The 27,566-nt window shown below is 28.1% G+C and overlaps 1 protein-coding gene across 4 annotated transcripts in view; it reads right to left on the reverse strand.

The window, feature by feature from the left end:
• LOC107443766 (glutamate-gated chloride channel) overlaps positions 1–27,166 on the reverse strand; it is a 181,883-nt gene extending 154,717 nt beyond the window's left edge. For 2 of the 4 annotated variants that reach the window (XM_071187492.2, XM_016057733.5), the window contains exons 1-2: positions 27,027–27,141; positions 16,088–16,213 (exon numbers count right to left, since the gene is read on the reverse strand). The gene's annotated coding sequence lies outside the window, so the exon portion shown is untranslated. Of the gene's footprint in view, positions 1–16,087; positions 16,214–27,026 lie in introns of all 4 variants that reach the window. The other 2 variants (XM_016057734.4, XM_016057732.4) reach the window with 1 other exon arrangement.
• Positions 27,167–27,566: the final 400 nt, after the last annotated feature.

Below are 27,566 nucleotides of genomic sequence, written 5' to 3' on the forward strand. Positions count from 1 at the left end.
TTTCATCGTAAATTTAATCCTTTTTTTTTACAATTATTGCATTACTTTAACTACGATGTTAATACAACACGCGAATTTCTAATCACGAATTTAAATAATCACTATTTGATACATTTTGTTTTTTGCTTATTTTAAGTTATTTTTCCTCGTTTCGATAGTTGGCACCACGCATTTATTCGTGGTATATAGAATCCTAATATTTTAATATAATGTTATTGCACCATGAAAAATTCGAAAACTTCTGGAAATTTTTTAAACTACTTACTGTTTGTAATTTATTTTGTTTTAATTTCTTTTAGATTAGGTGTTTTTTTAGGAAAAAAGTAAAAGGAACACGTTTTCTATTCAAAATTCTTAAACCCTCTAATAATTCAAGAAATAGAAATAATAACTAAAAAATAATACTAAATAAATATTGAATTCTACTTTGTACTATAATTGCTTTATTTTAATTCCTGGTTTTTGTTTAAACATTATAAATTTTCTTTAATAAAAATATTTAATTCAAATTTGTATCACTCTATAAAATGCGTACTAATTTTTGGCACTTTCATTCTGTAAGCTTAATGTTTTTTTTTGTTTTGTTTTTTTCTGTTTTGATTAGAATTTACATCCCATTGATTGGAATATATAATTTATATAATTATATATTATGTACGTTAGAAATGGAAAAAGTGTTTCTTTTTTAAAAATATTCATTTGTTTAATTTTAAATAAATTCAAATAATTAAAAATATTTCATTTTCTGAAAATATATTACTAAGTTTACTGATAAAAAAAAACTTAGTGCTTATAGTACAAGTGCTTAAATAAAAATTATCATATTTGCCGCTAACATGACTAAATATGCGTGCAGCCCTTCGTTTTTCTATAGGCTGTGCAAGTTGCCCCTCACTCAAAAAGGATGCGCACCCCTAAATTTAATGTATTAGTTAACGCATTTCTTTAATTTTTTTAATTATTTCGAAATTACATCGAAAAATACAGAAAAAGTTTTAGTTACGAGAAAATTATACTTCTAAGGCAATAGCGGATTTTCCTCTATGCCAACTTAGGATTTATATCAGATTTAGAATTATATTTCCAGTTCAGGATTATAACGGAACTCTAGTGGTTCGAATTGATTTTGTAATTAAATTTGAAAAAGAGCATGATTACGCTTTTTTACATAGAAGAAAGACATTTAATTTGGGATAACAAAATAGTAAAACTATATGAAATGATTTTTTTTAATTTACTCAAAATAGAGGTATATTTAAATTACTCAATAAATAAATGTAAAAAATTGCTATTTTTAAAAATAAATATCATTGCTAAAATATTTTAAATGCTCACATTATTGCTATGCTATTTTTTTTAACTCTTTCAGTGCTTTATATCTTAATCAATTTAATAACTTTTATTGAAAAAAAATTCTACTAGGCATTTTTCTAACTAGTTTATTGTAAAAGCGGATAACCATAAAGTTCTTACAAAATACATTAACTAAGCACTTTAATTTGTTACGACAGAATAAAGCAGGAAAACTCCAAAATATAAATCACTTTTATTTAATAGTTCGTCGGTAATAGAAAATGTACCCTCTATAAAGGAATTACGTATAAAACAATAAACATTTCTCCAAACGCTTAGCTGTTGTTTTTTACGTCAATTTAACGCCTTAATTTACTTATACAACAAATCATACAACTAACGGCATCAAAATCCCAACAGCCTGTCGTTTATTTTATGTGTTGAATTAAGCACAAAATCTGTTTTATTAAACTTCAACTCCTTCTTCAAAAATTACGGCAAAAGACGGGAAAAAAATAAATTCTAAACTCAAAATGGTGGCTCTTATCTGCTCATTTCCCTCTGCAAAAATAAAAGAGAAAGTAATCAATATGCGTAATATAAAATAATAAAGTTATTGATTACCTAAGAAAAATTCGGTAGCAGGAGGCTTATTTTTTTATAGCTTCTGTTATTAACTTGTTTTTTCAACGCTGACATAAATTCTGTATCCCCCTAAAAACTCCCCCTCTTTTCACTGAAAGTATGAAAATTAATGACAATTTTTTGCTCGTTACAACAACAAAATTGGCTGTAAGAAACTGAAGAAAAAAGTGAATTCAACATTTCTTTTATGAAAATGAATTAATTGACCATCTTGCAGTTCAAAAACTATTTATCTAGGCTGGTGTTTTTAAACTTCGATTAATTTATTTTATAATACTTAAAACGTTTTATTATAATACTGCTCAATGAAAAATCAAAAATGTTAAATTTAACATGTGAGGCTACATTCAAGGATTTCTACCACTATAAGACGAAAACACGACACCACACGCCAGCATCAGTTAAAAAAACATGTAAAGTCAAATTTATTTTTTAATTATTTATTAATTGAATGAAAAAAAAGGAAACTCTGTCACAAATAAGGAAATGTATTACGATTGAAAATCATTGAGAATCACCTGGTTCATTTTTGATTTCGTAATATAAGTACAATGAACTAAGAAATAGCGGACAATCCTGAATCATTTTTAATCTAATGATCGGATCTTCACGTTCTAGGACTCAATCTTAATGGCTCGGGGGGGGGGGAGTGACATCAAATTGGTGCAAATGATATTTTAAGTTACTAAATCAGACACAAAAACGTAGTTTCTCTGAATAAACATACGCGGATTCGTATTTCTGACTAACAAAATATATTATTAAATAAAATAATAAAAACTAATAAATATTTACTAAAATTTATTTTTTGCATGGAATTATCTTTAGATAAGTAAATTTCGTAATTGTGTGCAAAAAATTTTCAATTCGCTAAAAACTTATAGAGATATGGTGAAATGGGCGAAAAGTAAAATTAACATTATGAGGCTCAAACCTTGGATCACTCTCCTGATCAAACTATGGGGACCATATTTCCGAAATTGCCCCCCCCCCCCCAACGAATTTTTGGGGCTGAACAATCCGAAATCGTCAAAAAAAAAGATATGTTTATTCAGAGAAAGTACGTTTTTGTGTCTGATTTTGCAATTTAAATATTGCCTGTACTAAATAATTAGCATATTTGAGGTCACCCCCTTGAACCATTTAATTTGAATCCTAGAACGTGAGGATCCGACCATTAGATCGAAAGTTATTCCGGGCTGTCCAATTATTTTTTTTTTTGCGCACTGTACATTCTAATCTATATTTCTAATGTATATTTACAAGGAATTAAATGAGATAAAATACGAGACTATAGAGCTAATAATTTTGAAATTATAATGGTTTTGTATTCAAAAACTACTACCTTTTTTTCGCATCTGGCATAGCTATCTAAAAAGGTGAAGATTGCTGTTACGTTATTTTTCACCATAAATACAGTGAAACTAAACATGAGTAAATAAGATAAATAATTTCAAAGTTTCAAGGGTTTTCTTTTTATAAGAAGTACTATTTTTGAATAATAAGCCCTTATAACCTCTGAACTATTTATCGTAGTAACTAGAGTTTTATCTAATTTAATTCAGTGTAAAAAGCATATAGAGAAAATTTCTTACTTGTTACAACAAATAGAAAGCACTGTTGAATGGGTAATTTAGGGAAAGTAAAAAGTATAGTACTTTTCATGCATGAAAAAATACTACTTTTGATGCTTTTAAAAAATACTACTTCTGATGCTTTTATCATATTAATCCAGTTGATTCATGTTTAGTTTTATTCTGTTCAAAGTAAAATAAATTACATAGAAAACAATGCCCCACTTGTCCAGATGAAAAATACCAAATAAGCAAATAGATGCAAGTAAAAAATAGTATTTTTGTGTATAAAGCATGTGCAATATCAGAGTAAACAGCAAACTCCATGTAATGTCACATATAATTCTTTACAACCTCTATGAAATTCTATTTTCTGACAAAAACAACAATTTTTGAATTGTATGAATTTTTCATTCAAACAAATAACAATATTGGTGTAGCAGAAACAAATTAATTGCAATTATCGGATATATTTAATGTAGAGGATAGTTGTCTAAATCGTACTACTTTTTACACTTAAATTTTTGTCAGCCACAGACACATTTCAATTTTTTAACAATAAAATACAGTCATTTAGCAACTAATATTCTATTTTAGTATTAATATTTGTTCAGTAAGTACTTAAAATAAATTTTGTTCTCAAGTTATACGCTTTAAGAAGTTGGTTGCCTAATCCGTACCACCCTCAAAAATATTGATTATTTATGATTGAGGGAAATAGTGACCATGTGTGACCAAAACATGTGTAACTTGGTTTGGTTGATTTGATTGAAGACTTCAACATAAAAAAGCACTGAGACAGATCTTCCAAACAAATCTCACTACATTTCAATAATTTCTCGATTACTACTTGACAAACCAGAAAACTCCTCCCTTAGATGTTTTTCGTAATTTTTTCTTTCTTGGAATGATGGAAATAAATCTCATCATAACGATATTAGAAGTCATTAAATTGTCCGAAATAGTTTTATTTCTTTTCACGTATATAATCAGGTTTCCTGTTGTCAAAAAGTTAGTTTAAATAAAGATTGACGCATCAAAATAGTTAAATCATTTTATATATTGCTTTTAATTTGCAGTCTTTCTATAAGACTCACTCAGAGGAGAAATTTAGCAATAGGAGGAAGTTCAGAAATAGTTTTCTGCCACTTTTCAATGGATTAAGTGGTATTAATTTAAATTGATTGAAAATTGAGCTTTCAGCAGTTAATATGTATCTCCAAACCGTACCGGTACGATTTAATAGTGCACACGAAGTGCGATTTAGATAACTACGTAGCGTTTTAAACTAAGTGACAGTTAGCAATCAGAAAACCAAATTGTACAGAACCGAATAAATTGCTTAACAATTATATGATGTATTTAATAATCTCTGCATTATTTTCTTGCACAAGAAATTCAAAAACTACATTGAAAACTTGTAAAACCTCTTGACTTAAACAAATAATCAACGCAAGTACGTAGCAACTTGATTCTGTGATCTCTGTGCGAAAAAAGCTTCATAATTTATCCGCTAGAGCGTTCTCGATACACTGCTTCTTCAGAAATCGTGTAGCTCCAATTGGGAGAGGTACTATTTAGAGAACTATCAACGTAAAATAAAATATTATATTCCAAGGATATCATGAATTACAGTCAGACCTCATGAAATTGAACCATCAGTGGACCCAGCGATAAGTTCACCATATGCAATGGTTCACCTTACTCAAAATCTTTGGAAATATATTCAATAAATTGTTGGAAATATTGATTACAATTGTACATAATTTGCCTTATTAACTAAGTATGGTGAATCCCACTTCAATGAGGCTTAAATGAAGATGATTATTTCCTATAACGAAGTGTTTAATCGAGACCTTAAATAACATTCAAAATATTTTCATTCTAACGTTGCAGCTTATCTCCCTTTACCGAATTTTTTAGACCTTTATCATTTCAATTTTCGTCATTCTTGGAATTGTTGATGTGTTCATATTTTTATTTCTGTCACTTTAGAAGAAAATGACATTCAAATGATGAAACTTTCGTTACTCTTCTCACAACTCTTAATACTACAGAGCTGCAATTTTGTAGCATTAAGAATTCGACTCACTCTTCAGTATGCCCCCCCTTTTTTTTTAACAACTCGTATTAGTCATTATCCTGAAATTACTCATTTTAAAAATTTCTTTATCACATTATTATAAACGTATTAAATCACATTAGTTAAAAAAACAGTTCGAACACAATCCCTAAAAACGTTCGCAACTACCGTGTGTTCAATTTATACCTTGTTTCATTAGATCGCTGGATTAAATTGTAGAAGTATTTTAATCTTTCAAACTAGGGACTTACATTTTAATATCCTCTCAGCTAAAACCAAAATCTTACATCAATTCACGGCTTGCATTAATAATACCGCGAAAACACCATCTTTTTAAAAAGTTAGATTTCAAAACTATCCTGTCATGATTTTTCAATTACTTGAAACATTATGTTTGATTTCACACTGCTTCTAAGAATTTTTCATCCTTAACAAAACTGAGAATAAAATATTAAAAAAACACTATGCTTCAATCTTAGAAATAGTTACTAAGATTGGATATTCACTTATTTAAAAAAAAGTAGCATTCAAAATAAGTTATTTTTAATTAAAAATTTAGTTTCTTTTATCAACATTCTATTTGTTTTATAATTAAATATTTAAATAATTAAAGAGCATTAACATTAATTGGAATAAAAATTAGCATCGGGTAATAATTTTTGTTTAAAAAATCTCCTATGATTTTTTTTTAAAGTTACTATTACACTGTAAAAACTCATTTACAAAAATAAAATCAAATGTGAATTCAAAATTATCGAAATTTATTGATTTGGCATATGTAATAAGATCATACTGTAGTTAAATATCACTAAGAGTAATTAAATCAGCTAATCAATTTTTAAAAGAAAACATCTCAATTGTCTTAATTTACATACTGAAAATTAAGACGTATATTTGTCTTATATCTAAAAAATTATACAGCATTCCTAAGAAATAGAATAACAATTTAGTATCAATATCCATTGTATTGAAATATGTAGGGATATCTTCAGCTTAGCACAGTTATAGCACATCCGAAATATAGAAAAAAAATATAGTAAAAAATCCTTTCTAAGAACAATTCCAAAAATTTAAACCAATTGATTTAACCTATATCACTGCATTGAATGACGTTATAAGATCTTACAGTAATTAAATACCACAAGGAGCAGTTAAATCGGCAAACTTTTATCGAAAAGAATATGTTCATTAAATTAAAAGAGCGGTGATTACTAAAGAAACGCGTTTAAAAAAAACTAACGAATCTACGTTTTTCCTTTAATTCATTGCTTAGTAATTGTATTGATTGCCAAAGTTAACGACTGTCATTTTATTCTAACTTCAGTACATTTAATTTAAATTTGTATGTCGCTTTAAATCCCATAAGTTACTAAACACAAGTAAAGTTAAGCACATTGAATTCCCCCAAGTTTCTTTGGATCATTAGTGAATAAAGTGAGTATTCAGAAATGAAGAGTAATTAAAGATCTTGGTTTTGTTATTTAAAGAACAAACGCAAAAGGTATTTCTTTTTGTTAAATTAGTCCCATGACGCAGGATTTATCTTTTTAAGAATGAAACAAAAAAGAACGGATGATGACAAATTTGGAATAAAGCCTGTCTTGATATTTAAGACTAACTAATAAAAAATAAATTCTTCCTAGTTTATTTTTAAAAAGAATTGAGTAAGTGCTTAAAAAATGGCCCGAAATTCATGCCCTTTTGAATTTTGTGGTACTTAAAAAATATAATGTCGCCAACAAAAAAATGGAAAAACTTACAGTTAAAGAAACGGTTTAAAAAATGAACACACAAAATGGCAACACAAAGGAATGTTTTTATTGTTGATCAATATTTTTTAGTATTGGTGGGTCATTCCCTGGTCATCAAATTCCCTGTTTTGATTATCAGAACAGACTACATCGGTCAAACGATAAAGAAAAAGTTCGCAACCATCCTATTTAAAAAATATATTAAGGTTTGTGTCTAGAAGTTCCTAACGTCCAAAAAAAAAAATGGAAAAACTTACAGTTAATGAAACGGTTTAGAAAATTAACGCATAAAATGGCTACACAAATGAATGTTTTTATTGCTGATCAATATTTTTTAGCATTGGTGAGTCATTCCCTTGTCCTCAAATTCCCTGTTTTGATTGCCAGAACTGACTACCAAGGTCAACAGATAAAGAAATAGTTCGCAACCATCCTATTTATAAAAAAAATATTAAGGTTTGTGCCTAGAAGTTCGTAACGTCCAACATTTTGAATGAAAAAATTTATCGTAGATGTGAAAACAACAGAACAACTGGTTGATAATGAAATTTTAGAAGTGTCGTATATTTAAAATTTGATTTCTCAAGAACTCTTTGAAAGATTTCAATCAGATTTTGTATACCGTCATTTAAAATTAAATTCATTAAAATGATGTAGCATTTTTATACCTTTCAATTCTGAACTTCATCGACTATTTTTAAACAAAAATAATTAAAAATAACTAATTAATAAAAACTAATTTTAGCGTTAGATTATCTTCGGTTAAACAAATTTTATATTTGGGGACAAAAAATTTTCGATTCGATTAAAATATACTAGAGATAGGATGAAATACGTAAAAAGATCAATATTAACACTAAGGGGACCTAGCAACTTTCAACCCCTCTCCTGACCAAACTATTGGGACAAGATTTTCCAGATTACAACTACCATCCATTATTTTGGGAGTTAAAAATCCAAATCCATTGAAAGAAAAAAATATGATTATTCAGAGAAAGTGCGGTTTTGTGTCTGATTTCTTTATTTAAAGTATCATCTGTTCTAATTAATTAGCATTTTTAATGTTAGGTACTCGAAACCATTAAGATTGAGTTCTAGTACTCATTAACCCTATTGTTAAATTAAAAATTCTTTTCTGTGTTCATTTTTTTGCACACGATATGCATTAAATATTTTCAAAAGCATATTTTTTATCTATGTTTTTTATTCACTTTATTAAATTTTTTATGCACCATTCAAATAAAACTTAGATATTACCATTTTAGTAGGTACACATACTTAAAAAGTTAGGCAATCACTGTTTATATTTTCTAAGATTTTAAGAAAATTTTTAACAATATCTAACTTCCCCCTAATTGCCCTATTTTTTACAATTTTTCCTAACAATTAAAAATTGTTTTGAATTGTAGGAACTGCCCTCAGCAATAATTTCAAGAGTCATATTTTTAAACCTTCATTTTCATTTCTCGGCAAATTTTCAACGGATTCTGCTCGAATTTTAAAAGTTTTCATTTAAATTACATTCAATTACATATATATATATGTAACATAAAAAGCTTCAATTAATCTTTTTATGTTAGTTTCTTTTATAAAACTTCATCCTAATTAATTATTCTATTTGAAATACTTTCTCACACTTTTAAAAGCCACATCCTGTTCTTAAATCTATTTTTGGCTCAACTATGCATTTAATTAAGAGCAGGACATATTTCCCTTGCTTTGTGTGGGAAACGCGCGTTCTCTTTCATAAACCAATAGCAACTACTAAGATTTCCCTCTTTCCCTAAATTAAGACATTTTACGGATTTTACTTTGCAAGATTTTCCCTAACATATAACCAAGGAGCGCAACTTTTCATGTGCACTTTTTTTCATTCTCATGACTGCTCTTGTCTAATAATTAATAAATAAATTTTGTACCCTCCTTCCCGACCTATGACCTGTTTTAATCCTTCCACTCGGCAACGACGTTATAAGCCGGCAGGATTGAACGGTCGGGAAGGGGTACAGTTCGTACGGTACATTAAAGATATGTAATATCTCATTTGAAATTAAATAAATCAGCTTCGGAAGAGGGTACTTCAAAACTATGGAATAACTTCAAATCATTTATTCAAATGAACAGTTAGTAAATAAGCAGTTCTCAACTAATGGCAAAGATTAATTCACCCAGTATCTTCTACAAAAAATAAACTCTTCAAACGTTTTGTTTATTATAAATGATACCTACGCACAGTGAAACAAAACGATCATCGGTTTTCCATGTATATGCTGCATATTTTGTCTACGTTCCTGAGACTACTAGAAAGCTGAGCTTCAATTTCCTTCCTTGGACTGAAAAGATAAACTGCATCGAACTCCTGATAATTAAAATGTTTTATTGAAACCCTATCCCTTTGAGAAAGCGTTGATTTTACCACTCTTAAGTGCTGAGCTGGATCTTATCGTCGATGAATTGTTTTCACACCCCGGAATAATTTAGGATGGTCTCCTTAGATGTTCGACATTCAAAAGAAAAATAAGCTTCAATTTCTCCGTCACTATTGGTGTTAATTTACGATTCATCTTAACGAAGAAACAAATTTTTTCCCTAGCAGCTCTCGTCTTTGGTTTTGGAATTGTGTTCACGGAATTTCAACGCACTCTCATCTCTGATGTTGTGATTTTCAAAATATCTTGGACTAATTCGAACTTTTTCACGTATCCTTTGAGTTTATTTTTTTTTTTACAATTCTCATAAAACAATTTCTTAAATGATTATGATTTTAATTTTTTCCGTTATTTGATGTTTCAAAGTGAAACTACTTTTTATATATTGATAGTATTTACTGAAATTTTTATTTCTTTAAATTTTTATTTTCAGTTAATTGATTTATTTGATTGAAAAGTGTTTCAAGAAATTATTTTCATATTGTTTTATGTGTTACAGCTTCTATGATTTTTTGAGTAGTAGAAATTATATTTTTGTTTTACAGTGATTAGGGTTTAAATGAAAATGCCATTTAAATTTTTTTTTCTCTTCGTAATGCAACTGCAGTAATTATTGAAATTTAATTTAGATATGTGAATGCAATTACGGTGTTGCAAAAATTAAATCAAGAAATGTTGAAACTAATGCAAATAGTTTGGAAAAATGAATAAAATACTTGTTGTTAGAATTTAAATTGAAGTACAACCAGACATTAATGCTTTAGTCCAACGTTGGTAATTAGTTCATAGCTCAGATATGTCCATAAATAAACAAAGTCTCTTATTGCTGAGTGACAATCCCAGCATAAAGATAGGAAAATGATCAAACACAAATTGAAACATTTAGTAACCATCACACTTCAAAAACACGTTTAAAATAGAAATGAAAAAATTTGAATTCCCTAACAAAATTGTGACAAATGAAATTATCAATTAAGATCTCTGCACAAAAATTACTTTAAAAAAATATCCGAGCTAAAATTTTTTTAAAAAAAGAAATATTTATGTCCAAGAAAAAAGAAAGATAGAAATGAAAAAAAAAAAAAAAAAAAGGTAATTTGCAAAATAACCAAACTTGCACTTCAGATTAAAAATAAGGAAAATAGCTAGATCAGTCAAAAATAAAAAACTGATTTACCTTAATACCATATTAAATTTGAAAGCTTTGTTTTGGATTTCAATTAGCGATTGTGTTAAACAGGTTGTAATGCAAAATCTGAGAAGACTGATCATCTTTTCTGATTATAAAAGCAATTTGTCTTTACATATTTCCTGAAATACGGGTTAATAATTGCAATCAAAATACCAAGAAAGAAAATAAAAGTACAAATAAATAAATATAAAGAAAGTAGAAAGAAAAGAAAGTAGAAAGAAAAATAAGAGAGAAAAGGAAAAGAAAAAATTTTACAGAAGGCAAATTTTGGACATAAAAAAGAAAAATAATAATAATAACAATTCAAATAGCAAAATTTAAAATTGTCTTGTGTTTTCTAATATTCTTGAGACTAAATATGATAATGGTGCGTAACATTGTCAAAATCATGTTGACAGAATTGTGCAAATCCAAGAAAATTAATAAATTCCTAACTTCAGGTGATTTTGCAAAAAAAAATTTCAAATATTTTGCTATTAAAGTGACAAAAAATGTAAGGTAAATAATAGATAAAGTGAAATAAAGACAACCTTGGTCTTCAGAATAACAACCACTGTGTCATTTTTTATTTTATTTTGTTTTCAAACAAGGTAAACAATACTCAAATCTAATTTCAGATTGAAATTTTTCCTGTATAACTTTTTTTGTATTTTGTGTTTTACATTTTAAATTACACATTTCTAACACATGTTTATAAATTTTTGTCATCATGATTGAAGAATTAACTTAAATAGTTTTTTTTATGAAGAATACTTCTTATAGTGAAAAAGCTGTGTTGTGATTTTTAAACAAAAGACTTTTGAAACTGAAAAAACTGTTAAGTCAAAAAAACTGTTTTTATGAAGAATACTTCTTATAGTGAAAAAGCTGTGTTGTGATTTTTAAACAAAAGACTTTTGAAACTGAAAAAACTGTTAAGTCAAAAAAAACTGTTGAAAATGAAAATTTAAATTTGCTGATGATGCTACTACAGATTTTTAATTGTGTTAAAATTTTTACAATGAGAACATATGTAAATGTTTTATAATTTATATTACTTTTGTATATTGTTACCATTACAAATTTGGTTATTTTATTTGTACTTCTACCATAGGGAAGATTTTGCAAATGGATAATTTCAAAATTTTGGATTCTAATTAGACATTTTTGGCGAGGGGGGATGTAACATAAAAAGCTTCAATTAATCTTTTTATGTTAGTTTCTTTTATAAAACTTCATCCTAATTAATTATTCTATTTGAAATACTTTCTCACACTTTTAAAAGCCACATCCTGTTCTTAAATCTATTTTTGGCTCAACTATGCATTTAATTAAGAGCAGGACATATTTCCCTTGCTTTGTGTGGGAAACGCGCGTTCTCTTTCATAAACCAATAGCAACTACTAAGATTTCCCTCTTTCCCTAAATTAAGACATTTTACGGATTTTACTTTGCAAGATTTTCCCTAACATATAACCAAGGAGCGCAACTTTTCATGTGCACTTTTTTTCATTCTCATGACTGCTCTTGTCTAATAATTAATAAATAAATTTTGTACCCTCCTTCCCGACCTATGACCTGTTTTAATCCTTCCACTCGGCAACGACGTTATATATATATATATATATATATATATATATATATATATATATATATATATATATATATATATATATATATATATGTATATATATATATGTATATATATATATGTATATATATATATGTATATATATATATATATATATATATATATATGTATATATATATATATATATATATATATATATATATATATATATATATATATATATATATATATATATATATATATATCTGTCCCACACAATCTAGTCACTTTAATGTGAATGTAACCTCCATCTAGTTCCGACGTCAACGCGAAATGACCACTCACTGAAAGTAGGTTGCAGCTGATTGCAAAAGAGCGTATATAAAAAGGGTATCCGAGGGTGGAAAGGTGTAAAAGGTATCCGGAAAACATTGGAATTGTTGTCTTAATGCAAAAATATAGAGATTTATCCGACGTCCAAGGGGGCATGTTCATTACCTTTCGGACCAAGGTTGGAAGCATTTCCGAAATGAATAATTTTCCTTAACTGTTTGTATGCCGCCGTGATAAAAGTATACCATGACAAAATGGTACTTTTCAAAATAAGCTACTTGGTTAATTGTAGTGAACCTCGGGCCATAGATGACAAAGGTGAACAACGGCTGCGTTCGGTAGGATAAACATGCTATCGTTGAGCAACTGACCACCCACCGAAATCTCGAAACCAAAAGGCTTCCAATAATGCCTTTTCAGTGACGGTTTAAGGTACTTTGCAGCGTATAATCCTCAGCAGCAGACATGAGGTTACTGCAAATGCACCAATGCTTATTGCCGTAGTCCAGCTTCGTCGCCGAAGGCAGGAATTTACACTCCAATACCTCAACGGGATGCACACTGAGTGGCAACAGGTTACTTTTTCCGAATAATCACGTTTTATGCTCCATCGGGCAGACGGATGTTTGCATAAAACGACATAAAACGATTGAAACCTAACATCCTGAAACATTTGCCGAAAAATCCAAGCTTGAGGAGGGAGCATTATGATCTCAGAAATGTTTACGTGGCATTTTCTGGGTGCACTCATCATTGTGGAAAACATAATGAATAAGCACAAGTACGCATCTGACCTTTCGGAACATGTCCACCTCTACATGCTAAATGTTTTTTCCTCTGGATGATGACATATACCAGCAGGAAAATCCGATGTGTCAACTTTTGCTTCTAGCAAATAGTTTTAGGAATATGGTAAAATACACTATAGTTATTAATATAAGGGGATGCTTCAACTTGATTCCACTCCTAACAAAACTATTGAAACCATTTCTTCCAGATTGCATTCCCCTCCCTCATATGATAGACTTCAAATATACTTATACGTCAGCTATTCAAAAAAGAATTTTTTTCTGTGTCCGATTTTACAACTTAAAACATCGTCAATACTAATTAATTATACATAAGACTTCAACCTAGTATGTTAATTCCGGAACATTAGATAAAAAGTTATTTTAGGCATTTTTTACAACTGCGCTATACTTAGCAAAAATTTGCAAAATATTTTTATTCCAAACACCGATATTGACAAGATATTGTTTTACTAGGAATTGCTCAGAAAATATAAAAGTTGTTATGATTTAAAGTTCGATTTTGAGTTTTACGACTAAATTTCCATTCATATCTTCATTAAAGTGACACTTACTTGCCAATTACTTGTCAAGGGACGATTACTCGAAGTCACAGTCTGATTGTTGCTATTTTAAATTCATATTTCAAAATGTTAAACCCATATTCATTAAAATTTATTATACTTTATAATAAACTAATGAATTCAAATAGTTAATATTTCTTTGCGTAGCTTTTAAAAAATAGTTCTACGTAAACAAAATTATTCCATAATATGAAAATTTAGAAAAAATTTATTATTTTTTCAAAGAAAATTCTCAAAATCCCTTTAAAAAATTGGAGTATTATTTTTTTCTCAACCCTCTTTATAGTTTAAATCTATTTCTTAAAATAATTTTGTACAGGCTTTTAAAAATGTAATAACTGAAATAAAGAAAAATTATTATTGCAATGTCTACACAAAATCTTTAAACTTAGTGCTGAAAATTTTATTCGCAAATAAATTGTATATTTTTCAAACACTCAATGGTAAGTATTAAAAATGAATGCTTTATGATTTTCATCTCAAAATGTTGAAATAATAGCATGTGCTGCTAGAATATAAAATTCTCGCTTCTCTTTTTCTGTTAAAGTAATATATCCACCCAGTTATGAATATTTTTCTATAAAAATTTATATTGGCTTAAATAATTCCATTCGCTTCCTTTAAATAAATCTTTTTGAAGCTCCAGTTACTTTAGGGATACGATTGTGTTTTATTTTTTGATAAATTTCATGACTATTAAAAAACACGTTTTGAAATATTTAAATAAGGACATATTTAACTAGTCTTTGCCATAAAAACGCTATAAAAATTGGACTTCAGTATTTTCTTTTTTCAACTCAGGCATTATCGAAGCTGTTTTTAAGCTCTAACTACTGAAGAAACTAGTCTATAAATTTATCATTTCCAGTTCCGTTGTAAGTAAAATGCAAAATTTAAAATTTTCAACACCAATCGCGTAGTTTTTAGCACTTTTGAGATTTTCGTTGGTTACTGTTTAAGCAGCATGATGTTATCACAGAACTAATAAATTCTTGATGTAATCGTGAAGAAAATAAAACGAATAAAAAGTGAAATTGTTGAAAAACTGTTCTCTGTTCGCATGAAAAGAAAATCCTAAATTATGAGAGTACGTGGAAGCATAAGAAGTATTTTCTTTTTTAAAAGAAAAATTCTTTTAAGGAAATAATAAATCAGGCTGCATCTAAGCTTTTTTTTATTTCTTTTTTACTTCATTGCGCTTCTCGATGCTTCATCCATTTTTTTTTCTTATTCCAAAAACGAAAAAGTAGGGATTATAAAGATATATAGCTTTTAATAGAAACTTATACTTTAAAGTATTGGTTGTATTCCTTTCATCAAATACCCTTTTGAGAATTAAAATTTATTAGTTTTTTTTAATTAAAGTTCAAGATTTTTTTGAGATTACTGCTTTTGCGAGAGAGGATTTTTTTCCTTTTTCCTTTAATAAGATTAAATCTTTCATAGTCTGTGCTGGTCATGAAGCTCATATTTTTATCTTTAGTGATTTCTTTTGAATGAAACGAATAATTAAATTTTAAATTAAGTAATTATTGCCTAAATAAATAACAGCAGATTTTGTCATAAATTAATTTAGATTGCATTTTTCCCCATGAGAGAGGTTTACTATAAATATGATTTAAGAATGATGTAATTTAATACGTAATTATAGAATTACCGTAAAGAAAAAGTCAACTTAATATTCACAATTCCCTACATTTAATTACGTCCAAAAATGATCGAAATTTAAATCATTAAAAAATCTAATTTATTAATCGTCATATCAATGTCATATCAAGATGTTTTTAATATACGTTATTAAAAGCGTAACTGAATAAAACTAATCTAAGATGACCTTGTCATGATAATAGCATGGAAATTATTTACCTGATTCTTTGCAGTAGTTCCACCCCTTTTAGATAATATCTTCGACATTGAATCATCAATGAATAGCTTTGCAATCTTTTTTTTATTTTTTTACTCAAAATATATTTGAATAGACTTTTGCTGATTCTAAAAGAAATATTTGAGTAAGATAAAGTTTAAATGATTGTTCTTATTTTGCATACACTTTAAAAATTATGCCAAGTATTTAAATTCATCAGATTTTTCACTGTATCAATTGTTTTGTTATAAAAAAATAGCTTCAGGATGCTTTTCGATACTTAGAATTTGAAGTTAATAGAAAGAAAAAGAACTTTTATAAGATAATATATTGCTAAAATTTCTGTTAAACATTTTATTTTCTAATTAAAAAGCATTGCTTTTTTATTTCCCAAGCAGTAATTATAAAATATCAAAAAATCACAGAAATCTTATAAAATAGTTAGTACATAAATTTTCAGAAAATGCTTTTCCGTATAAAATTACGAAAATTCATAATATAAGCTAATTCATGTAGCAAAAATACAGTTTATTTTCTATAATAAAATCCTTAAAAATCTTCAATTTCCATTCAATTAACTGAAATAAACACCGCTTCATAGAAGATCATCATTTTTTGTTTAAAAATACATTGAATACAAAAACTAGCTTTTATTTTTTGAAATTTCAAAATATAGCCAATTATTATTTTTCTCAGAATTATTTTAGAAGATTAATTGAATGAATCTTAAAGATTAGATACAAAGTTCAAGAAGCGTCATCTGAATTTTAACCAAAAGAAAAATAGTTATATCATTAAAATTTAATTCGTAAGCTCATTTTAACACATCATTAACTCTTCGACAAAAAATAAATAAGCGCCAAAAAAGGAAAGTTAAAAAATAAATATGTGTAATAAAATACTTCCTGTTTATATCCCAAACGAGATTTCATTACTAATTCACCTACCACCCAAGGTAGATTTATTAGTAATTTAGCAAAGAACATCACAATGAAAAAGGTAACTTAAAGAGAAGTATTATTTCTGTTTTCTCAGTAACATTGGCTCAGCGTTGAAATATAATGCAAGCACCTTGAAGCAAAGTTTCTGATACCATAATGAGATGCTGAGTTAAATTCTCGTTCAGTTTGAACCGCAACATCGTATAATCAATTTCAAGAGAAATTAATTCGCAAGAAAAATTAATTCAAGCCTAATAAAAAGAAAAACAAAAGTGTTACTCTATAAATGTCTTATACGATCAGTACTTACATGCGCATGTGAGACCTGGACAATGACCCGTGGAGATAAAAATATGATAGCTAGATTTAAGAGAAAAATACCACGAAGCATTTTTGGTGGAATAAGTAAAAACGGTACCTGGTTTAGAAGATCAAACACGGAACTTTACAAAGCATATAAAGAACCTGATGTCATTAAATTTATCAAAATTCAAAGGATTAAACGGGCAGGCCACATTATAAGAATTGAGGATAGCTGGACAACCAAAAAAGTTTTCAGTGCCAGGCCAACAGGTACAGGAAAAAGAGGACTGCCAAACCTAAGGTTTTTAGACTGCCCTGAAAAGGACTTACAAGTTTTAAAGATAATAAACCGGAGAACCTTGGCTAAGGGAAGAATGTCTTGGCATAGACTTGTTGAGAGGGCCAAGGCTCATCCTGGGCTGTTGTGCCAGTGGAAGAAGAAGAATATTTTTCAACTTAGCATGATATTACGGTTCGACGCGTTTCAAAATTTCTAACAGTGTATGTTAATTAAGAACCAAAGCAAACTTCTCAAACCAAAAAAAAAAAAAAGAATTCGGAAAAAATATTAAATTAGAGTACCCGTTGACTGAGTGATAGCACTTCGCACTCTTGTGTCACTGGTTCGGGGATCAAACCTCGAACCATCAGGGTTTCCTCAGTCTTTCATTACTTCAGTGGGTTGACAAAATGAGTATCAATCATACTTTGGGACTAAACACTGGGTATTCCGTGTTTAATTTTATTTTATAACCGTCGTTGAACAGCCGACCCAATTTTGTGGATTTACGACTACTAATGTTCAACTCCGTAGTCTTGTAATTTAAAACCCAATCCAGAAGACAAGGAAACTCCTGGATCGAGTATTGGGAAAAATTTGCCTTCGTGGAGGCCTTTTTGATGGAGCCAACCCGCATTTGCGTTACATGGAGAGGAAGACCACGAGAACCTCCCACGGTTAACCTGACGGCAAGGGGACTCTAACCCATGATCCGTCTACCACTGAGGATATTTCACTTCAGTGCTGTGGTCAGTGCAAGCCGGGTGCGGATTTCATATCGACTGGATTCGAACCCGGTTCGCCTCATTGGAAGTCGAACGCTCGCGCCACTGAGTATGGTAGTTTAAATAGGGTTAATGTGAATCGTTTTATAAAATGAACTATATGAGATTGTAAATTTATTTTGTTAAAGTGAAATTGCATGTATTGAATATAATCCAATGCTTTCAAAACCCTTCTAGTTTTTTGTCATCATCATTTAACTGTGATTAAGAATCAAAAAAATTCTCCTTAAACCAAAAAGTGAATTTGGTATAATATATCAATTTTGAGTATTTTAGCAACTGCGCACAGTGTTAAAATTTTCATTTTAAAATTATAGTAAAATAACTGGCAGCTGTCTGTCCATCCGATTAACCATAAAAATTACGGTAAAGACCATTTTTTCGCTTTATGGTTCTGAAAACATTTACAAAAAGTAAAGTTATAAAACCATGAATACAAAACTATACAGTTTTTTAACCATTTACAACTAGCAATTTTCATAAAAGTAAAAAATAATTAATTATTAACTAGACATGGGAGTTCGGCATTCTGTAAGGTAATAGGCATTGGAGAGTGCTGGACACTAGAAATTCTTCATGTGTTGAAGGGAATGGAGGAAATATTGTGGTGTCAACACTAGGACTCGAACTCCAGTTCTGCCGGTCATGAGATTGACAGATAAGCCCGCTCGGCTATGATATGTACTCTGTTGCAAAGAATTAAGTAGCTTCATTAGGTGGTTCTAGTTGGTGAGATAAGATTCTGGTTGTTTAACCGTATTAGATGAAAGCAGTTAATAAACAGTTTTTCTCAAACTTAACAGTTTGATTACCATTTTATTTATGGTTATTTGACTGTTTTGATTAAATATGGTAAAATAACCATTCATTAAATTGTTATTCAACCATTTTTTCCGAGAAATTTCTAACAGTGCACAAGGCAGAGGGTTAACACGAAGGGAAAAAAAACTAAGGGAGTTGCAAAAATTTATTCTAAGATAAAAAAATTAAAGTATGTATTTTGCGTACCATATGATGCTTTTAAAATTTCTCTATTTTTTTATTATCATTGTTAAGCTTTGATTAGACGAAATAAAATCGCGAACATTTCTGCACTCTTTTAATAACTCAATAAACTTTCCGATATATCAACATATATAGTAAGAAAACAGCATTCAAAAACAGTAAGCTTCAATGTCAAACATATAAAATAACTGCTCCAAAGAACACAAAAGAGCGTTATCAAAGACCAGAAGTATTACCGACATAGAAACATGGGGTGTAGTGGTATAATGAACTACGCCGTTGTTTTAAGTATTTACTCTAAGAGTACTTGAAACACTTCATTTAAGATCTCATTCTAAGCGAATTCTTTAGAAAAATTCGCATTTCGAAGTGTCTAAGCGTGTCTTTTGAAGCACGGAACTGTTTAAGAACCCTAAAAGACTTTAGACACGCTATATTTCGCTTTTTTTTTCTTTTTTTTAATAAAAGAGTCGTGAAGAGACTGCATTAAAACTGAAATCACACAAGATGCTTATTTCTTCCATTCAACACAGCATATATAGTTCTTTGGAAACAAAACAAAACACTTCTTTCTTCAGCACATTTGTAAATTAAAAAACATAAAATGCTAAGTTTTCATAACACGTTTGCCCTAATGACGATTAAATCTGTCATAAATATTCCTGAGTCCTAAATAAATTTAATATTTCATATTTTAGTAAGGCTGTATTTAAAAAGAAATGACATATAAAGCTTATTTTCTTCGTCAATTCAACGCGGCTTATATACTTCTTTCGAAACAATACAAGTCTCTCTTTATCATATTTTTTAAATTAAAAACATGAAATGCTAAGTTTTCATTACAGGTTGTCCTAATGACGATTAAATCTGTCATGAATATTCCTGAGTCCTAAATGAATTTAATATTTCATATTTTGGAAAGGCAGTATTTGAAATGAAATTACATATAAAGCTTATTTTCTTCGTCAATTCAACGCGGCTTACATACTTCTTTCGAAACAATACAAGTCTCTCTTTATCATATTTTTTAAATTAAAAACATGAAATGCTAAGTTTTCATTACAGGTTGTCCTAATGACGATTAAATCTGTCATAAATATTCCTGAGTCCTAAATAAATTTAATCTTTCATATTTTGGAAAGGCTGTATTTAAAAGGAAATTACATATAAAGCTTATTTTCTTCGTCAATTCAACACGGCTTATATACTTCTTTCAAAACAATACAAGTCTCTCTTCATCATATTTGTATATTAAAAACATAAAATGCTAAGTTTTCATAACACGTTTGTTCTAATGACGATTAAATATGTCATAAATATCGATAGGTTTTATAACGACATTAAATATGCAAAACATATACATGAACTCTCAATTAATTTGATAATTATATTTAAGTTGCCTTCCTAAAAAATATTTTAATTATAGGTAATTTAATAATTATAAGTAATTTACTAATTATAATTAATTTGCCTTTCTAAAAAATATGTTATGAAATACATTTTTTTAAGATAAAAGCATGTATTTAAAATGAAATTACGTAAGAAGTTTATTTTTTGCAATTCATCACAATATTGTTCCAAAACAGCCCTTTCCTCATCACGTATGTGAAATAAAAAGTAAATTAAATTATAAGTTTCGTTCTTAACTAAGACTATTAAATTTGTTATGAATATACATGTTTTTTTAAATAAGCTTAATTTTAAAGATTTCAGAAAAGCAAAATAGTGGGAAATTAATTTTAAAAAAAAATATGCAGTATTTTCCTCAACATTACAGAAAACGAAATAAAAATATTATTTGAAAACAAGAGTGTAATTGAAAAGTAATATGACTTTTTTTCGTTCACATTTTTTTCATTGCTGTTTTATTATTTACCCTAAGAAAAAAAGTGTGACCAAATCTACCTGAATATGGTAAAATTAATATGCTTCTCACTCTATAGAAACACCAAAAAGCTTGGTAATTTTTACCCAGGTGCTTTGGTAATGATTTTGGTAAAATTAACAATAAAATATGGTTTTATAATACGCGATAAAGTTTGGTAAATGTAGTAAAATTTAGTAATCTTATTATGACGGAAAATACCGAATGGATGTTTTAAATACCATATATTGTGGTTTTATTAACCAGAATTGCGCTTTTTTTTTCCTTTTACCAGAAATGTCAGTACCTCATAGTACGGTAACTTTACCAAAATTCTTTTTCTCTGTGTAGCATAAAATATTATTTTATTTTATGGTGTCTCAGATTTTCTAAAAAAATTAAACTAAAAGCAGTTCAAAATGCAATTATTAAATATTGTTTATCACCATTTTTGTTCACATTCTACACATAGAATTGTTATAAAGCGCTTAATATTCCATTCCTTTCTCTTTATCATGTTCAACAAGTAGATTTTAAACATCAATTTTATTTGTTGAAGAAATTCTCTATGTTTTAGAAGAAAAAAAACGTACGTTAAGTTAAAATAGTAAAATGTATCTGGGTTTGTCAAAAATTTTTAAATACTATATATGCTGAAAGACTGACAAGCTTGTTTCAGTTTTTGGATAAAAGCCACTTTATATTTTTAATAGATAATTTTTATATTATATTTATATTTTTAATAGATAACTTTAATTCTAAACGAAATCACATATAAAATATTATTTCTTGAATAAAACGCATATTTTCCTTGAAAGGTTGTTGCTATCCAAAAGCGTACCAAGAAAAATAAAAATGGGCGATTATATATAAAATTCGATTTTCTTTTTCCGTCTCCTTTTTTTCTTTCTTTTATGTTTGTTCAGATACACAAATATTTTGCTATTATGATGACTGGGGGCCGGGATAGCACTGGGCTGGTAGGGCACTGGGCCCATGTCCAAGAGGTCATGGGTTCGATCCCCGCCGGCCGAAAACTCCCCGTGTAGTAAATGGTGACTGATGCACGTTAACTCTGTCGAGTCGCAAAGTCCTCCATGTTCCCATAAAACATCATTACCTCTGGGGGTACTGAACCAGGAGTTTCCTTGTCTTCCGGATTGGTTCAAAATTACAAGGCTACGGAGTTGAACATTAGTTGTCGGAAACCTGAAATTGGGTCAGCTGTTCAGCGACAGATATAAGATATTATGATGACCGAAAAGTTAGATTGACTCTTTAGAAAAAGAAAAAACGCAAGTGCAATAGTACTAAAATCAGACAACTCATCTTAGAGTTTAGTAATTATTTACGAGTTACTTAAACATTTCTTCGGATTAGTTTTTCAGCTATACTAGTATTCATTAATTTCTGTGAGCTTCGGTTTTTTTTTCTTTTTTAATTTTTAAGTTTTCACCTGAAGCATGCAAGGTAAAATACTTCATTTTAGTTTGCACGTAGTTGTTACTTGTAAAACTGATTTAATTTATATCTCAATCAAATATTGATCGTAAAAAAAGGGTAAAAGTAACTTTTTGGCAAGATTTTAAACATATGAAAGCTTTAAGAGCAAAATTGTGATTAATGTATCATGTGATTCAAGATATATATAATGGTAGATTAATTTTTAGACAATTTCATCACAAATAAAAGTATTTTAAAATAAAAACCTTTATCAGATGGGTTAGTTAATTGCAATTCGGATAACATTGGATATGAATTTGCCGACGAAATAACCTACGAAATACACTGAATGTGAGGAGTTAGGGATCACATCTAATAGATTTTTCTGAAGAAAACAACAATTCTTCCAGCAATTAAAACAAAATTTCTGGTAAGTATGTTAAGTCATTACACTGTATTTTATAGAAAAATTTAGAAACCAATTTGTCTTTCAGAATAATGAACGTTAAAAGAGATAGTTATTAATTGAATCGTATGCGGAACATAGCATTAAATTTTAAAACAATTAAAACTAAACAACTCTTAAAATAAGACTACCTGTCTTTTTAAAAAACAATTTTTTTAGAGTAAACTAGTTTTAGTACTATTCCCGTTTCTTTTATTTCAAGCAGACAATTTTTTAACGTTTCGTAGCTTAGTTTGAGAAAAATTTTGCATCAAACTATCTTCGAAAATTAGTTAAAATAATTGACTTAAAGAATATTTAGAAATAATTACTTAAGTGATATATTTTTTGTTCAAAAAAATACTGTTTTCCTTGTCTACTTTTATTATGATAAAAAGCACTTTTTCCTTGAAAATAAAAATTATTATATGAAAGAAATGTTCCTTCTATCAATAAAATTTTTATATATCATAGTTTTTAAAAACATCGTTTTTATAGGGTGTCAGAAAAAAAAATCAAATTCGTTACAAGATTTTGTAATAGTTAGTAACTGAATAAAATGTCTCAGTGATTTTTTCATGATACTCTAAAAAATAATTAATTCATTACTTCTAAAAAATCATTACACTTTTTTTGCATAAACAGGGGAAAAACTAATTAACTTTGAAAATAAAAACAACATATATTCCTTATTTTAATTATCTCTAGAGATAATTAGAAACTTAGAGTAAATATAAATACAAGAACTTCTCTAATAATCTTTTAACAACATGATGTTGTAAAAAATCTCCAAAATATTTATTTCCAAAGCTATGAAATTATTAGAAAAATAATAAATTAAGGAACATTTATAATAAGGTACTAAAATTTTTTAGATATAATATAATTTTAAATATAAGCCTTTTCATTAAACCATTTTGCACACTATACGTAATACTTGATATTTACGATTAGCACATAAAAAGTGAAGAAAAAATATTTTAAAAATTGCAAGTTTTTTTTTTTAAACCCAGTGTAAATCAGAGATTTTTAACTAAGTAATTTTACTACAACAATGACGTTTCTGTCAGAAGCAATAAACTAGTGAAGCAAAAATTTATTTTTTTAGTTACAACTAATCATCAGAAAATTACAAAAATTTTAATGTAATGTTAATCATAAGGTTATAATCTAATAATACCTATGGGACCGCCTACCATTTTTACTAATTGAAAAAGATAATATTTCATGTCAACAAAGTAACTTTGACATGGCAACTTTGCTACTACATGGCAACTCTGCTACTACATTTTTATCAATTTATGTCTAATAAACCATTATTATAAATTATTTGAAAAATTTTGAAATAAATTATTACAAAAGATTAGAAAGTATTTCTTAGGCTCTATATACTAGCCTTGCTTAAATACATTTTTTTAAAAATTGCATTTTTTTTATTTTCTGAAATCAAATTTAAAAACCAAAATATATCAATTTAAATTATAGTTTTTTCCTACATATTTTAGCAATTCTTTGATAAGAAACGTTTTTTAAGTGTATAAAAATAGAAAAAAAACTAGTTTTATAGAACGAAAAACAAGAAACCTAACATGACCATTTTGTTGCGACTGCACAAACTTAAGTTCAATGTCCTACTGTTACTAGTTATATGTACTATATAAGCACTACTTTTACAAAATAGTTATGATTTAAAAAAGTTTAGATGATATTAAATTCTTCTTAAGTTTTAAGGCATTAGGTTATCTTTAACAATAAATTGATGGGGGAAATTATCTTTGCATATGTTATGCTATTTTATGTATAAGAAAATGAAATTTTGCAGCAAAAATATTTAAACAGTGCTTTGAAGTATTTAGGAAGTGATTTTAGGAATAGATAAATAAGTTTTAAGTGCTTACTTTACATATTTTATAGTAAAATAATTATACTGTTTCAATCATTGCATTTGAACCCTAGACCATTTTTTCTAAACATGTTTAGACTAGCAAAAAAACTGATCTAATGTTGTCAACTGTTTATGCAAGTTGTATTCAAATGAAGCTTTATTGTTCCCTTTTGAAAAGAAAAAAACATTTGGAAACTACTTAAAAAAATATTTTTGATATTACCTTGGCTCAGTTAACCAATTGGACCTTTTTGATGAAAATGTTAATTTTTTAGGGTTTGCGGTAGTACATGGTGATTAATATTACAGCCACTTTTTGAAACGTGCCCTATTATATTTCAAATAAATGAATATGGATTCCATTATTATTTCAATAGAATATCTGATTCTGAAGAATTTTATTTTTGTAGTTTAAAAACAGCTTTATATTATTGTTATTTTAAATATTTGTATAGTATCAAAAAGAGAAAAAAAATTGAGTGGAAAAAAATATAATTCAATAATTTAAGTAAGAGAAAATTCTAATTCATTAAATAGAAATACGTCACCTTCTCTGCTATGTATTGCGCGGTTGTGACGAAAACGAAAACAGTTAACCAGAGGGAGATGAAATTCATCTGGCTCACAAACAGAGCTGGTACATGGTTTAAAAAGGAATAATTTTAAAATGTGTTAAAACATACACAATCTTCGAAATTTGAGCCTCTAAAATATTAATAATATCTTCAACATCTAAATAAATAAATATTTCCCGGAATTATAAATTTTTTTTCAAAAAAAGCTTTAATGAACTGCTTTTTAAATGGTTTGAATCTATTAACCAGAAATAAACATTACTTTAAACATATTTTGACCAGAAATAAACGTTTCTTTAACATCTAAATAGTTTAATATTTCTTTGCATTATTATTTTTTTCCCTTAAAAGTCCTGAACAGTTTTTAAATCAACTAAATTAATGGATTAAAACAAATTTTATCCTAACTTCTTTTCACGGTCTCTCACTTTAAGCCAAGTTTTAAACAATTAGACATTCACGGTGGTTAAATTCACTTACAAAAGTAGAGATAATGTGTTAAAGAAATTGGCCCCAACTTCTTTTCAAGATCTCTCACTTCAGACAGAGCTTAAACCAGGCTCACTCAAAAAAGGTAAAAAATATTGTGTCATTCAAATAGTTAGTAACATTCGGAATCATTAAATTATGATTTAATAAGTAAATATATTCCTAGATTAAACATTAATTATCGCTGAGGAATAAAACGCCACAATTTAAAAATGGCTGACGCTGCGGAAAAGTATCAGAAATCAATTTTAATTCATTAAAAATTGTATCTTCAAACTCTTTGTCGGTATACTCTTTTTCTGCAGATTATAAGAAATAAACCTTGTATAAAATGTTGTTGACATAGAATGTACTGCAGAATAAGTGACGAACTGGTGAAAACCCTGTACGTTCGAACCTTCAATGTACTGCGCGTTCACATGGGCTAACTGTAATCGTTCCGTTTTAGCCTGTAGGTAGGTAATGTAACTAATATACTTGTTTGAATTTTCCAGGTAGTACTTAGATTCAGCAATAAAACCATAAGTAACACAGTTTTGTATGCAGACAAATTAAATAATTTCTAAATCCTTCCAATTATAAAAAAAATTCAATACTGTTCCGATCTCATGAAGAAATAATGAAAACTGTAAACAAATATAGAAAAGTTCTCTAATATATATATATATATATATATATATATATATATATATATATATATATATATATATATATATATATATATATATATATATATACTTTTTTAAGCCAATACTAGAGTGAATAATAACAATATCTTTTAAAAAAATTGTGCATGAATGTCAAAACTGATTATTCAATTAGAACTTGTTAGAGTCATTGTTAAATTATATGCTCTGTATATAATATTTAATAAAAACGATGTAATAAAGAAACGTAATGAACCTTGAAGTTAATAAAAGACTCACCTTTCCAAATATGATTTCTCTATATGAAGAGGGCGTACCACCAAAATCTAAATAAATCAAACCATCCCATGTCAAAGAAGCACATTGCCTTCGTTCTTAACTGATTGAATCTGCGAAATCATATCAACATCTCGTAGTTGGTCAGTCTTATGTGACGTCACTTTGATGTCACGTCTGCCAAACTGCATTCACCCTCTTAGAAGATTAAATAAAGAACGCAAAGAGGTGCATCTCATATTTCATGAGGTCATGACGGCGAGTAAGAAAAAATACTTTTTTCCTCCACCTTGTAAAAATCACTATGATGATGGATCAAAAAACACGAATCTCAGAATGAATCGCGTATTCGTAGAATTCTCGCGGAAATGTCAGTTTGATATATGAATGTTTACGGAATGTTTTAGTAGAGGCGTGCTTGCAAACGATTTAAGATTCCATCCTGATTTTTTTCGTTAAATATATCTGTTAATGAGCTTATATCTCCGAATCGTAACTCAAAATGGAAATTGCTTTTCCATTTGATGATAGGAAGATTATCGC

The sequence above is a fragment of the Parasteatoda tepidariorum genome, chromosome 11 (assembly GCF_982258835.1).
Source record: "Parasteatoda tepidariorum strain Cologne lab strain chromosome 11, Ptep-v5.0, whole genome shotgun sequence".
Taxonomy (NCBI): domain Eukaryota; kingdom Metazoa; phylum Arthropoda; class Arachnida; order Araneae; family Theridiidae; genus Parasteatoda; species Parasteatoda tepidariorum.